Here is a 16552-nt window from a genome sequence, read left to right as displayed (position 1 = left end):
TCCATCACCACCATCATCACCGCCACCATCGTCACCACCAAAAGATCCTCCGATAGCCTCAGCAGACTGTTGGGGCAAGCGCTGTTAGCGAGCACCTATGAAGGCCGGAACGGCACACGAGGGGGTGGGTGGTCAGCACCACGCCCGACACACGTACACACACACACACGTACACACACAATCATATACACACGTACACACACGCATACACACACCTACACACGTACACACACACTTATATACACACGTACACACACACGCATACACACACCTACACACACACGTACACACACAATCATATACACACGTACACACACATACACACACCTACACACACATACGTACACACACAATCATATACACACGTACAACAACAACAACCGCCATTCGCCACTAAGTGGCGGTGACGTCACCACGACGCTTGTGCCAGGCTATGTGCACCCTGAGGCCACGTGAAGTGTCGAACGCCCGCTGGCAGGAGGTCACGGGGCAGACCCAGGTGCCACGGGTCGACTGACTGAGATGACTGGCTGATGCACCACCTGTGCCCCCTACTGTGCCAACCTGCTGTGCTTTAGCCACCCGGCGCTCCGCTCGTTGTTCTGAGCGTCGCTCCTCCGCCCTCCGTTGTTGTTGGAGGGCGACTGCCTCCAACTGCCCAGTAGCATCCTTCACGAGCCTCCTCCACAGAGGCCGATCTTGATACCGCTGGTACCAGTCATCGGCAAGTCCACTCAGCTCCACGTCCTCCTGTACCACATCACTCCATCTCTTCTCTAGCCCGTGCCGCGCCCGCTTAGCCCCCTCGATCCGGCCAAACAAAAGCTGTTTCGGCATGCGGTGGCTGGGCATGCGGGCTACATGACCCAGCCATCGCAGCCTTGCCCGCCGGAGGAGCTCACCGATGGGACCTTGCCCAGATCTTTCAAGGATTTGTGAAATATGTAACTATACACACGTACACACACACGCATACACACACCTACACACGTTACACACACACGTGCATACACACACGTACACACACACGTACGTATATACACACACACACGTACGTATACACACACAAACACCGATTCACGTGTAGGAAATAAATCGCTTCATTTCATTGTCCGCAAAGCCGAGGAGGCGTCCATAAAAAGAGTCCTCGTCCCTGCCGGCCAATCACAGGGCCACTCGCCACGATTCGCACCACGCTCGCCTCGCCGGGAGCCGGCGATCTCAATCTAATTACCCCCCCCCCATCCAATTAACGCGCGGCCAATTCGCCGGCGACGGAATAAATAGCGAGATATTTCTAATCTGTTCTTCGCCAGATGACACCCGGCGCAGTGAAAGGAATAGACGACGTGAAGGGGGCTCGAGAGGAAGCAGAGGAGGAGGAGGCTGGAGGCCCCGGCTCCTTGTGGGGAGGACGCAGAGCGGAGAGAGGGAAACTTGAGCGAGAGTCGACTGATTGATTCCTGGAAGACGAACAAAAGGTGTTGCGAAGGGTCGAAATGCGAGCGCGAGGCTCGACAGATGTTGACCACGACCTCGCCTCTCATGATAATAATTAGCATCGGCATCCGTGTCATCATCATCATCACGCTCGGCAGAAACAGCGGCGTCATTGTCGGCACTAAGTTTTGGTTTTAAGATTATTTCGATTTGTAAGCCAGTTTTCCCGGTTATTTGACAAGGGACATCCGTGGTGCGTGAGCAGGAACAAGAGGATATAAGCAAGCACGTAAATATCGTGACTGCCGCCCCCAGAGTGAAGTTTACTTGAAGGGTAACCATGGTGGTGGTGGTGGTGGTAGTAGTAGCGATAGAAGAGTGACAAGGAGGCGAGCGAGCGAGCGAGCGAGGGAGCGCGGGGAGTGACCCCCGTGTCCGTGCTGAGGATCAGCGGCCACCCCGACTCCTGCCGCTGCCTCCACTCGCAGCCTCCGTCCGGTGGAGTCGCGAGCCGCGGAGGTTGGGGGCGGTGGGGGGGTGGTGGTGGGTAGGGGGGGTGGGTAGGGGGCTGGTGGGGGTGGGTAGGGGGGTGGTGGTGGATAGGGGGGGGTGGTGGTGGGTAGGGGGGGTGGTGGTGGGTAGGGGGGTGGTGGTGGGTAGGGGGGGTGGGGGTGGGTAGGAGGGTGGGTAGGGGAATGGGGGGGTGGGGGGGATGGGGGGGTGGGGCGAGTAGGGGTGGTGAGAGGATGGGGGTAGGGGTGGGTAGGGGGGGATGGGGGGCGGGGGATGGGGGGGGGGGGCTCAGACGCGACAGCAGCGGCAGCCATCAAACCACCGCCGGATTGCGAGCGCGGTTTTTAACCTTCTGGGTCTCATCAGCAGATCCAGGCCACGGACAAACGGCCCGGGGTGGTGGGAGGCGGGGGGTTGGCGGCGTGGACGCTGAAGGCGATGGGGAATTGGCCGCAATTTATTGGTTCTGTTTGAGAATCGGTAATCGCATGTTTATCCTGGCGCTCGTATTATCTCTTTTAACAAATCAGGAAGCATTTAAACAATTATTTTCCTTTAAAAAAAAACGACAATAACAATAATAATGAGAAAATTATTCGGCGCGGGATAATTTCGCGTGTGTTGATGTTTTTACGGAGTCCGTGTTTTTGAGTGCGATCTGTCCTGCGTAGCGTCATGGGAAGATCCGCGACACGAGGCATCTGCACGAGCCCGTACCGACCGTTACTGGTGAAGTATGGTCAAAGTGTCCGTCACGGCGCCAGCAGGCTCACATCCAGCATGTGCTGGACGTGTGTCGAACTTCTTTCGCACCGTACGTAGCCAGCCGTGCTCATCTAAAGTGCGACAAAAGCAGAGCTGTCAAACTCCTTATCAGTGCCCGACCTAATTACAGACCAATTCAGACTTCATCTCACCCCGTGCCCTTTATAAATCTCAACATTCGTCCTATACACTACACTATACACTACACTACTACATACCTGTCAACCCCTTATCAGTGCCCTACCTTATTACAGACCAATTCAGACCTTATTGGTCACCCCGTGCCCTTTACAAATCTCGACGTTCATCCTACAAAGCACGAATTGAAACGGCCGTACGCCGTATGAACCTGAAAGACTCAATTCCCCTCTACAAGAACACGCGGTAAACCGTACGGGTTGACAGCTATCCAAGAGGCATGTACATACATGAGTTGGTAACTGATGATAGCTAGGCGGGGGATGTTTCCCGCCTTCTCTTGACTTTAAGGTCAACACTCTACCGCAAACTGATTTCTCGTGAAATCCGCTTTGAATCCATTTGCCTGCTGCTGCATCTGGGCGAGAGCCCCCGGTCCGTTGCCTCGCCGCTGCTCACAGCCAAGCCGCGGACGGCGTGGCTGACGATGCAGCAGTCGGCGTGGCTGACGATGCAGCAGTCGGCGTGGCTGACGATGCAGCAGTCGGCGTGGCTGACGATGCAGCAGTCGGCGTGGCTGACGATGCAGCAGTCGGCGTGGCTGACGATGCAGCAGTCGGCGTGGCTGACGATGCAGCAGTCGGCGTGGCTGACGATGCAGCAGTCGGCGTGGCTGACGATGCAGCAGTCGGCGTGGTTGATGATGCAGCAGTCGGCGTGGCTGACGATGCAGCAGTCGGCGTGGCTGATGATGCAGCAGTCGGCGTGGCTGATGATGCAGCAGTCGGCGTGGCTGATGATGCAGCAGTCGGCGTGGTTGATGATGCAGCAGTCGGCGTGGCTGACGATGCAGCAGTCGGCGTGGCTGACGATGCAGCAGTCGGCGTGGCTGACGATGCAGCAGTCGGCGTGGCTGACGATGCAGCAGTCGGCGTGGCTGACGATGCAGCAGTCGGCGTGGCTGACGATGCAGCAGTCGGCGTGGCTGACGATGCAGCAGTCGGCGTGGCTGACGATGCAGCAGTCGGCGTGGCTGACGATGCAGCAGTCGGCGTGGCTGATGATGCAGCAGTCGGCGTGGTTGATGATGCAGCAGTCGGCGTGGCTGACGATGCAGCAGTCGGCGTGGCTGACGATGCAGCAGTCGGCGTGGCTGACGATGCAGCAGTCGGCGTGGCTGACGATGCAGCAGTCGGCGTGGCTGATGATGCAGCAGTCGGCGTGGCTGACGATGCAGCAGTCGGCGTGGCTGATGATGCAGCAGTCGGCGTGGCTGACGATGCAGCAGTCGGCGTGGCTGACGATGCAGCAGTCGGCGTGGCTGACGATGCAGCAGTCGGCGTGGCTGATGATGCAGCAGTCGGCGTGGCTGATGATGCAGCAGTCGGCGTGGCTGACGATGCAGCAGTCGGCGTGGCTGACGATGCAGCAGTCGGCGTGGCTGACGATGCAGCAGTCGGCGTGGCTGATGATGCAGCAGTCGGCGTGGCTGATGATGCAGCAGTCGGCGTGGCTGATGATGCAGCAGTCGGCGTGGCTGACGATGCAGCAGTCGGCGTGGCTGACGATGCAGCAGTCGGCGTGGCTGATGATGCAGCAGTCGGCGTGGCTGACGATGCAGCAGCGCTCGCTCATTCGCTCGGGACGCTCGCCCACTCTATCGCTACTGTCAGCAGGCTTTGCTGTTCACGTGGACTTCAACTCGATTGATTCCGCAACACATGTTGAGGACGCGGTCTTCCATGCACTGTGTTAAACCACCACCAACCAACCACACCGCAGGTTACAACAACTCGCTACTCACCCACTAGCTCACTCGCCCACTCCCCCCACTCGCTCACCCACTGGTGCACTCGCTCACCCACCCACTCGCCACACTGCAGGTCACGACGCGTCTCTCTCTCTTGCTTCTTCTCTCGCGCTGTTTCCACCGTGGAATTCCCTCCTCCCGTCGTCTCGCTTTCACGAAGCCCTTGTACCGTATGGATTACACCTCGCTCAATTACACGACGCGTTCCCGAAACGTTGCTTGGCCCATTCGATATCCAGATGTTTCTAATTCTCCTCTCGCATCCACTGGCGTCACTCGCAAATGAGACTCATCCTCGTATCTCCAGCTCCTCTCCCGGGTCACACTAAATCGACGCGAACCTCGCCCGACGTGGCTGTGGAGGTATGAGGCGTCGTTTGAAGCGCGCTACGGAATCCATGCGTGGGCGCGATTGTTTCTTTTCGGTGAGTGTGTGGTGTGTGTGTGTGTGGAGCGGTAGTGCATAGGTTAGCGCACTGCGCTGTGAACCCGGCGAACCTGAGTTCGATTCCCGTTCACGGCCACCAACACCAGTGAAAGATATTTGAATCGGTCGTGGGCCTCCCGTAGGTCCATTCAGCCTTAAATGAGTACCTGGTGTGGTGTGTAAACATCGTCGCTGGGGAGACAAAGGCGGTCGGGCGTGGTGCTGGCATCCCACTCCCTCGTGTCCCGTTCCGGCCTTCATAGGCGCTCGCTAACAGCACTTGCCCCAACAGTCTGCCCAGGCTATACGGGGGATCTTTGTCTTTGTGTGTGTGTGGTTTTTTTAGTGTTGGTAAGCGTCGCCCGTCGGTGCACGTGGGACATGGAGCCGCGCGGAGACGTGGAGCCGGGGATGAGCGCGGGGCGATTAACGCCACGGGTGTCTGCGGGAGGAGAGGCAAGAGCGGGCTTGTGTGCAGCAAGGCTCCGCGCTCCCTCCCGTGAGACAGTTTAACCCGCTGGTTGCGCGTGTCTGTCTGTCTGTGTGTAGTGGTGGTGGTGTTGGTGTTGTACAGGCGAGCGGGCTGCGCTACGCTGCGCTACGCTGCCCGCTGCCACCCCGAGTTCGATTCCCGCTCACGGCGAACGCCACTTGATGGTTACCTGAACCGGTCCTGGTCCTCCCCCATGTCGACTCGGACTCAAATGGGTGCCGAGTGCGGTGTGAAAACATCGCTCCGACAGTCCGTTGAGGGTATGCGGGGGGTATCTTTGTCTTTGTTTTGCGTGTGTTTTGTACAACGTCGGTGCTAGGGAGACAAAGACGGCCCTGGCGTTGGGAACAGCCACACTAACTCCTGGCGCGTTGTTCCGACCTTTCATCGAGGGGAGGGTCTTCGTCTGATGTGTGACTGTGTGCGCGCGCGCGTGTGTGGTGCATGCATATTTCTGTTTAAATATCTGTGGCTGTGTTTAGTCGCGCTTGTGTTTGTCTTTGTTATTTTTACCGCTGTGTGAGCGTTTAGTTCTCTGTGTAAGTGTATGGGGTCTCCTGTAAGTATATCGGTCTCCATGTAACTCTGTGGATCTCCGTGTAAGTCTACGCGACTATTGAAAGTCTGCGGCTCTCTGCGTGTGAGTCTATGCAAGTCCAGATATGAGCTCGACGCAAATGTTCAGCGTGCTTCAAAAAAATGTTAACCCTCATTATGGGACTATCGTTTTTAATGGAGAACGAACGGATAATACTACACTGTAACATGACAACACATGTCATGTTAATAGCTTCAAAATGTTAGAGTCTCCATTCGTTCGCCATCGTTATCAACGCATTGCCTGGAATCTGCTCCAGGTGGTCTCCAAAGCCCGGAAGAGGCACATTCTCTCGAGTGTTAACATTTTTTTGAAGCACATTGTCTATATATATTTGTTTTTAAATACAGGGAATAAGAATAATCATCGGAGTGGGGCACGCGCAGAGTCCCCACGGCAAACAGCGAGGCTCCCCCACTGCACTGGCGCGGCAGCTTGCAGATCTTCAACTCCGCGACAAAATTGTCAGTGACAAACTTTGGCTCAGCCGAAAGGTGGGGGGTGGGGGAGGGGGGAGGGGGGTGGGGGGAGGGGTGGAGTGGGGGGTGGGGTGGAGTGGGGGGTGGGGTGGGTAGGGGGAGGCGGTACGGGCGGGGTGGATTTGAGGTTTAGTTGACCGAGAGCATGGCCCAGGACAGGTACAGACAACCTCTAATATTTTGTTTTGCTACGGGTCTTGAGTGGGAATTTAGCTGGGGTCGCCACCACTCCCCACACCCATACACCTCCCCACCTCCCGCAAGCTCAGGTAAACACGGCTGATTTGAATATTTACAACGCGTAACATTACTCACCTGTGTAACCAACGGGTTAATTGATGGACGAGGGAGGGAGTGTGTGTGTGTGTAGGAGCGGTAAGGTCGACTCGGCCTCAAATGAGTACCTGGTGCGGTGTGTAAACATCGCCACTGGGGAGACAAAGGCGGCCGGGCGTGGTGCTGGCCACCCACCTCCTCGTGCGCCGTGCCGGCTTTCGTGGGCAGTTGCCAACAGCCCTTGCCCCAGCGGTATGGTGCAGACTATACGGGCATCTTTGTCTTGTTTGTTGGGGCTGTGGTGTACTCGGGTAGGAGGGGGGGGGTGAGACTCGCGAGGGGCGGGGCGAAGGGCTGTGGGGTATTGGGGGGGGGCTCTTGGCCGGGGGGGAGGGCTGTGGGGTATTGGGGGGGAGGGGGGGGCTCTTGGCCGGGGGGGAGGGCTGTGGGGTATTGGGGGGGGGGCTCTTGGCCGGGGGGGGGAGGGCTGTGGGGTATTGGGGGGGGGAGGGGGGGGGCGTCTCTGTCGTACCGCGGGCGTGAGAACTCCGTTCGCGGTGCCGCTGTGCACGATGGCCACGCTCAGGCCTCTAATTGGCTCAATTAGAGGCAGTTACACAATTACCGGCGGCTTCGCTGCGTGCTTCACGAGTGCGGGACTCCTCCTCTCGCGGGAACCCCGGGCACAGCAGCAGCATCATCAGTAGCAGCAGCAGCAGCAGGATCATCATCAGCAGCAGCAGCATCATCATGATCACCATCACCAGCAGTAGCAGCAGCATCATCATCAGTAGCATCATCATCAGCAGCAGCATCATCAGCAGCATCATCAGTAGCATCATCAGCAGCACCAACGTCAAAAACACAATCACCGTCATCACCCCGTGCAAAGCTTGCGTCGCTGTCATGGCAACGGACGAAACCGTGTTTAAAGATTGTAAACGAGTTCAGCGAATTAGCAGAAATAATGAAACATAATTCTAGACCAGGCGTGGAGTCGCCTCCGTGTCGCTCTACTATCGCTGCTAACACGGCGACTGTTCATGTAAACTTCACTCAACTGACTCCTCCGTCCATGTTGAGGACTCGGTCTACCAGACACTCAATCTTTCAGCTCACTCACCCACTCAGCCACCCACTCACTCACCCACTCAGCCACCCACTCAGCCACCCACTCAGCCACCCACTCACTCACCCACTCAACCACCCACTCACTCACCCACTTACGCACTCACCCACTCACCAATTCACTCACCCACTCAGCCACCCACGCACTCACCCACTCATTCACTCACCCACCCACTCACCCACTCACTTACCCACTCACTCACCCACTTACCCACTCACCCACTCAGCCACCCACTCAGCCACCCACGCACTCACCCACTCATTCACTCACCCACTCACTTACCCACTCACCCACTCACTCACTCACCCACTTACCCACTCACTCACTCACCCACTTACCCACTCACCCACTCACCCACTCACTCACCCACTCAGCTACCCACTCACTCACCCACTCATTCACTCACCCACCCACTCACTTACCCACTCACCCACCCACTCACTCACCCACTCACCCACTCACTCACCCCCTCACCCACCTACTCACTCACCTACTCACTCACTCACCCAACCACAGAACCACACACCCACTCACCCACTCATCACACTGCAGGTCACCTCACTTATCTTTCTGCTTCTTCCCTTGCAGGGCTCCACTTTGCATTTCCCACCTCCCCACATCGTCGTCATCATCATCACCATCGCAAGCTCTTATAAAAGTAACCTCGGCTCAAATCAAGAAAAGCGCGTTACACTTTATAATCGTGCTGTTTGTTGCTATCCGCCTGACGTTTCCGACCATTGAGCCTGCGAGTGCTTAGCAACCGTGAGAAATACCACAACAACAACAAAAATATATGTATCACTAGCCTTTTGCCCGTCCAAGGACGGGTGTATTGCTGTAAGGGGCCGTCCATAAATGACGTCACGCGATTTTGGACGATTTTTGACCCCCCCACCTCGTCACACGGCGTCACAAAAAGTCAGACCCCCCCTCAAATATGACGTCACAAAGCTCTGCCCCCCCCCCCCCAAAATAAAACTTGCTTCAAATCGCTTTAAACTATTGCCTTTCTAGTGCGTTTTTAACGTGGCGCTGCACTCTGATGTTGTAGGAGAAAACATTTATCAAAAAGTCTATTTAATTAAGTAGAACGTGTTGTCTATATTTATTTAAAGTTGCGCATTTTGATGTGACGTCACATTTCTCAACCCATATGGATTTTTTTTTTAAATCGAATCCAAATCTCATTTCCACTTAATTCTGCTTGAGGTTGGTATTGGCTGGGCCCTGCACCGACGGGCTGAGTGGCCGGTTGCTGCGATGGAGCGGTCGTCTCGAGCCGTTGATGAGAGAGGGAAATATTTTTGTTGTTATTAAAATCACGATCAGGTGTTCCATGACAGCACGCCGATGGCATCACCTCGCTTCTTTTAAATAGAACAGTAAATGCAATGACCGTGAGAGTACTAGTGATGTATGTACGTACTATATGTTGAACTTCTTTCGCAAATTAGGTAGCCAACCGTGCTAATCGGAGGTGCGGGGGAAGAACAACACTCTACGGATCTCTGTGTGAGTCTACGGGTCTCTGTGTGAGTCTACGGGTCTCTGTGTGAGTCTATGGGTCTCTGTGTGAGTCTATGGGTCTCTGTGTGAGTCTACGGGTCTCTGTGTGAGTCTATGGATCTCTGTGTGAGTCTATGGGTCTCTGTGTGAGTCTACGGGTCTCTGTGTGAGTCTATGGGTCCCTGTGTGAGTCTATGGGTCTCTGTGTGAGTCTACGGGTCTCTGTGTGAGTCTATGGTTCTCTATGTGAGTCTATGGGTCTCTGTGTGAGTCTACGGGTCTCTGTGTGAGTCTATGGGTCTCTGTGTGAGTCTATGGGTCCCTGTGTGAGTCTATGGGTCTCTGTGTGAGTCTACGGGTCTCTGTGTGAGTCTATGGGTCTCTGTGTGAGTCTACGGGTCTCTGTGTGAGTCTACGGGTCTCTGTGTGAGTCTATGGGTCTCTGTGTGAGTCTATGGGTCTCTGTGTGAGTCTATGGTTCTCTGTGTGAGTCTATGAGTCTCTGTGTGAGTCTACGGGTCTCTGTGTGAGTCTACGGGTCTCTGTGTGAGTCTACGGGTCTCTGTGTGAGTCTATGGTTCTCTGTGTGAGTCTATGAGTCTCTGTGTGAGTCTATGAGTCTCTGTGTGAGTCTACGGGTCTCTGTGTGAGTCTACGGGTCTCTGTGTGAGTCTACGGGTCTCTGTGTGAGTCTATGGTTCTCTGTGTGAGTCTATGAGTCTCTGTGTGAGTCTATGGTTCTCTGTGTGAGTCTACGGGTCTCTGTGTGAGTCTACGGGTCTCTGTGTGAGTCTATGGGTCTCTGTGTGAGTCTACGGGTCTCTGTGTGAGTCTATGGGTCTCTGTGTGAGTCTATGTGTGTACGTATGTTGCATTTTTCCGCACCGTACGTAACCAACCGTGCTCCTCCGAGTACGCTCCCATGTTCTCCTTGAATTTATCAAGATGAGCATAAAGGATATGGACTTTGAGGGACATCCTACAGCCCATTGTGCTGTAGTTTTTCACCAGTCTCAACCAGCTCCGCATAGTTTTAGACCTTGTGATTGCCCAGGAAGCCACGAACCACTGCGACAAAGCTGCTCCAAGCCACTTTCTCCTTACTAGTGAGCTTCTTGGGGAATTCATTGAATTCCAGGATCTTCTTTATCTGTGGTCCGACGAAGACACCGGCTTTGACCTTTGCCTCAGACAGCTTAGGAAAGAAGTCTTGAAGGTACTTGAAGGCTGCCGACTCCTTATCTACAGCTCTGACACATTTTTCATGAGGCCCAATTTGATGTGCAGTGGTGGCATCAGCACCTTCCGGGGGTCCACCAGTGGCTCCCACTTGACGTTGTTCCTCCCCACAGAGAACTCGATCCGCAGTGTGGCCAGTCCTGCCTGTGGTAGTGCGCCTTGGTGTCCCTGCTGTCCCAAAGGCAAAGATAACAGGGAAACTTGCTAAAACCGCCTTGGAGACCCATCAGGAATTCCACTATTTTGAAGTCCTCCCAGCCGTACTCGTCATACTTCAAGGCGTCCAGCAAGGTCTTGATGCTGTTGTAATCCTCTTTGAGGTGCACCGAGTGAGCCAGGGGAAGAGACGGGTACTTGATAAATTGGTCGCAGACATAGCAAAATGCGTCTGCCGGATGCTTGCAGCCTCTTGATGCCATCTCAGAAAAATGCAGATATGTATCCACTTAGGCAGCTGGAACTAAACTGAACTGGTGGGCTTAAGGACCCTGGATTTATGCTATTATTTATATTACTGAAAAGTTCTAGAATGTTCTAGAAGTTACTCCAAGTTTACTCAGCACTGAATCTATCTGGAATGTTCTGGAAAATAGGTAAATTTCTAAATATTACTGTCCTGGTCACAAAAGCAAAGTTTTTGAGGAATAATACCCATTTTCTGTACTTTTGAGACGTAAGCAATTAGGAAATAACACTTACTATCCAGGAACAAAAAAAAAGTTTGTTACACAGTGTTATTTGAAACGGTCCTGGGCCCTCCCCTTGGTCGACTCAGCCTCAAATGAGTACCCGGTGCAGTGTGCAAACATCGCCACTGGGGAGACAAAGGCGGCCGAGCGTGGTGCTGGCCACCCACCCCCTCGTGTGCCGTGCCGGCCTTCATAGGTGCTCGCTAACAGCACTTGCCCCAACAGTCTGTCAAAGCTATACGGGGGCTCTTTGTCTTTGTCTGTATGTAAGTCTAGAGGTCTCCCTGAGTCTGTGGGTCTGTGTGTGAGTCTATGGGTTTGTGTGTGAGTCTGTGGGTCTGTGTGTGAGTCTGTGGGTATGTGTGTATGTCTATGGGTCTGTGTGTGAGTCTATGGGTCTGTGTGTATGTCTATGGGTCTGTGTGTGAGTCTATGGGTCTGTGTGTGAGTCTATGGGTCTGTGTTTGAGTCTATGGGTCTCTGTGTCGGTCTGTGTGCGAGTCTGTGGGTCTCTGTGTGCGTCTGTGTGTGAGTCTATGGGTCTGTGTGTGAGTCTATGGGTCTGTGTGGGAGTCTATGGGTCTGTGTGTAAGTCTGTGGATCTGATGTGTGAGTCTGTGGGTCTGTGTGTGAGTCTGTGGATCTGTGTGTGAGTCTGTGGGTCTGTGTGTGAGTCTGTGGATCTGTGTGTGAGTCTGTGGGTCTGTGTGTGGGTCTGTTGTTCTGTGTGTGAGTCTGTGGATCTGTGTGTGGGTCTGTGTGGAAGTCTACGGGTCTGTGTGAGTCTGTGGGTCTGTGTGTGAGTCTATGGGTCTGTGTGTGAGTCTGTGCGTCTGTGTGTGAGTCATGGGTCTGTGTGTGAGTCTGTGGGTCTATGTGTGAGTCTATGGGTCTGTGTGTGAGTCTGTGGGTCTGTGTGTGAGTCTGTGGATCTGTGTGTGAGTCTGTGGGTCTGTGTGTGAGTCTGTGGATCTGTGTGTGAGTCTGTGGATCTGTGTGTGAGTCTGTGGATCTGTGTGTGAGTCTGTGGGTCTGTGTGTGAGTCTGTGGATCTGTGTGTGAGTCTGTGGGTCTGTGTGTGAGTCTGTGAGTCAGATGGTGGGATGAGCCTGCCAAGGGCAGATCTCGGAGGTCGCCACGTGTCCCCTATGCAGCAGCTTCGGGGGATCTGGCGGAGGGTGAAAGGCATTAGCAGCGAAAAGGAGGAGGCGGTGGCGGTCGCGGTGGCGATGCTTCTCGGATCTTGAAGAGCGAAAAGCGGAACGCGTCCCATCCTGCTGTCCCTCGCACGGCACGGGGCGCGTCATTCCTCGCGGTATGATAGTTCACCATCAAAGCGGCCCGCCTTCCACTTTGAAGACGCGGAAGAGTAGACCCTCTTTTTGGGAGGGGCGTTCTCTTCCTTCCTTTCTTTCGTCGGTCCTTCCTTTCTTCTGCCAGCAGCGGCGCGAGCAAGAAACTGCAGGGGCTGCGCCTGTGCCTCTTTGCTGCGTCAATCACCAGCCGAGTGCCATCAATCACCAGCCGAGTGCCAGACATGATCTAATTGCACATGCCTCGTGATGATGTGTGGGTTGTGTGATGATGTGTGGGTTTGTGTGATGATGTGTGGGTTTGTGTGATGATGTGTGGGTTGCGTGATGATGTGTGGGTTGTGTGGTGATGTGTGGGTTGTGTGATGATGTGTGGGTTTGTGTGATGATGTGAGGTTGTGTGATGTGTGGGTTGTGTGATGATGTGTGGGGTTGTGTGATGATGTGTGGGGTTGTGTGATGATGTGTGGGTTTGTGTGATGATATGTGAGGTTGTGTGATGTTGTGTGGGTTGTGTGATGGTGTGTGGGGTTGTGTGATGTTGTGTGGGTTGTATGATGATGTGTGGGTTGTGATGATGTGTGGGTTGTGTGATGATGTGTGGTTTGTGTGATGATGTGTGGGTTGTGTGATGATGTGTGGGTTTGTGTGATGATATGTGAGGTTGTGTGATGATGTGTGGGTTTGTGTGATGATGTGTGGGTTGTGTGATGATGTGTGGGGTTGTGTGATGTTGTGTGGGTTGTATGATGATGTGTGGGTTGTGATGATGTGTGGGTTGTGTGATGATGTGTGGTTTGTGTGATGATGTGTGGGTTGTGTGATAATGTGTGGGTTGTGTGATAATGTGTGGGTTGTGTGATGATGTGTGGGGTTGTGATGATGTGTGGTTTGTGTGATGATGTGTGGGTTGTGTGATGATGTGTGGGTTGTGTGATGATGTGTGGGTTTGTGTGATGATATGTGAGGTTGTGTGATGATGTGTGGGTTTGTGTGATGATGTGTGGGTTGTGTGATGATGTGTGGATTGTGTGATCTTGTGTGGGTTGTATGATGATGTGTGGGTTGTGATGATGTGTGGGTTGTGTGATGATGTGTGGTTTGTGTGATGATGTGTGGTTTGTGTGATGATGTGTGGGTTGTGTGATAATGTGTGGGTTGTGTGATGATGTGTGGGTTGTGTGATGATGTGTGGGGTTGTGTGATGATGTGTGGTTTGTGTGATGATGTGTGGGTTGTGTGATGATGTGTGGGTTGTGTGATGATGTGTGGGTTGTGATGATGTGTGGGTTATACCGCGGAATGGAAATCCAGGCGCTTTTGTTGAGCAATTCAGAGACAGCAAATGTTGAATTGATGTAATATTTTACCGACTTTTCTATGCGTCACTGATCAAACATGTCACGGTCGGAGTGAGTGCCAAAATATATATACACACAATACATACACACATACGCCACACATACACACACGCACACACAAAAACACAAAGATCCCCGTATAGCCTGAACACACTGTTGGGGCAAGTGCTGTTGGCGAGCACCTCTGAAGGCCGGCACGGCGCACGAAGGGGCGGTGATCAAACATCACCACTGGACGTGGTGCTGACCACACCACCACTACTCTGGCCCTGTTTGCGGCCTTAATAGGTGCTCTCTGACAACACTCGGTTAAGGCTACACGGGGGACCTTTGTCTTTGTTGTGGGGAGCGGCAGTGTAGCGGTTCGCGCACTGCGCTACGAACCCGGCCAGCCGAGTTCAATCCCGGCTCGTGGCCAACATCGGTGACGAATATATGAGCCGGTCCTGGGCCTCTCCTATGTCTACTCAGCCTTAAATCGAGTACCTGTACCTGGAGCATTGTGCGAACGCCCCCTCGTGCGCCCCCGTTGCCCTTCATAGAGGCAGGTGCTCGCTAACAGCACTTGCCCCAGCGTCCCTGTGTAGGCTACACGGGGGATCTTTGTCTTTGTGTGAGTGGGGGGGGGGGGTGATAGCAGTGGAAGAAGGTAGGGCAATGTTTGCACTTTGTCTCAATCAATCACATTGAGGGGGTAGGGCCCCCATTCCTAAGGGGGGGGGGGGGGTTCCTTCGGTCCTTTGTCGCCTCCACTTAGTCAAACTGTGTCAAAATTCACTTTGAAATCTCGCGTTATATTTAGTTATTTATGAGCGGAGTCGGAGGCGGTGCGGTCTGCGGCGAGTTCTCCACCGCCGCCAATAACACTGCGCACGGCGGCCCGTCATTTGAGGGCCGTTGCCCGGAACGTCGCATATTTAATATTGTTTGTGTGTGTATATATATATATAGTGGGGAGCGGTAGTGTAGCGGTTAGCGCGCTGGGTTCAATTCCCGCTCGCGGCCAACACCCAGTGACGATTATCTGAACCGATCCTGGGCCTCCCCTAGGTCGACTCAGCCTCAAATGAGTACCTGGTGCGGTGTGTGAACATCGCCACTGGGGAGACAAAGGCGGTCGGGCGTGGTGCTGGCCACCTACCCGCTCGTGTGCCGTGCCGGCCTTCATAGGTGCTCGCTAACAGCACTTGCCCCTACAGTCTGTTAAGGCTATAGGGGGGATCTTTGTCTTTGTGTATAAATAGTGCTCCTCTTAAGGCCACGGTGTTGTTGAGACGAAACGTTGCGACTTGTTTTGTCTGTGCACCACTGACAACTCGGCATCACCAGGCCATCCGTGATGACGATGTGTGATGATGGCATATATTGCCACAGAATCGGAGCAAATATCAGCAGCACATCTCCGCTCCGTGTCTGCAGGGCTCAATACAAACGCGTTGTCGTCAGCCCTCATCGGCTTACCACTCGCCAGTCTCACACAGCTGCTGTGTCATCTTCCACGAAGCCCAAGGTCCACCCGAAAACCGCATCCGCACATAACCGTGGCATCGGATGCGGTCACCCGATGCACAAATGTAAAATAAATTAAAGAAACATTATCCAGTAGCAGTGGGCGACTGTGGTCATCAAGAACAGAGGCCGTAGTACAACGCATAACGAGGCGATGCACCCGATCCGCAAATTCGGAGGCGACATCGCCGCGATTTACACTTCCACGACTCCTAGACGCGGTTATCTGAAGTCGGAGTCGCCTGAAATGTGAAATTGTAGCCGTTGCTTCTGCGTCTACATCAGCAGCAGCAGCCATACGACAACAATAAGAAGCAGCGACTCTACAGGTATTTATTTAGTCACAGTTCCCTAGCACAGGCTCAAAACGCCAAGCGTCCAGCGACAACCAGCACCTGTTGAAGTCGTAGACCACCACGGTGGTGGTCGTCGCCGTGTTCCATACCGGGGGTTCATATTTGGCGTGCACGCCCGAGGTGCTTGCTGGAAGCAACAACGCGTCTGGCTGGGTGTTCCAAACCACCCGCTGAGCTAGAACGCCGCCAGTGGATGAGAGATGTTAACTGCCTCGCCCTGGCATGGAAGGGAGGATCGTGGATTCGATACCGACCCTGGGCGCCTGCTGTATATTTGGAGTTTGCGGTGTCTCTCTCTCATCATCATAACGTTGGCTAGAAGATGTCAACTACCTCGCCTGGTATACAGGAGGTTGCGGGTTCGATCCCGACCCTGACGCCTGCTGTATATTTGGAGTTTGCGGTGTCTCTCTCTCTCTCTGTCTCGCTCCTCGTGGTCACGTGGAGTTTTATCCGGGTTATCCGGTTTTTCCCTCCACATTTAGAATTTGGATACTACACACGTCCA

The sequence above is a fragment of the Petromyzon marinus genome, chromosome 44, assembly GCF_048934315.1.
Source record: "Petromyzon marinus isolate PM22_M1 ecotype Great Lakes invasive population chromosome 44, UKy_Petmar_22M1.pri1.0, whole genome shotgun sequence".
Classification (NCBI taxonomy): domain Eukaryota; kingdom Metazoa; phylum Chordata; class Hyperoartia; order Petromyzontiformes; family Petromyzontidae; genus Petromyzon; species Petromyzon marinus.
The sequence above is the reverse complement of the archived record's forward strand: the minus strand, read 5'-3'. Positions refer to the sequence as shown.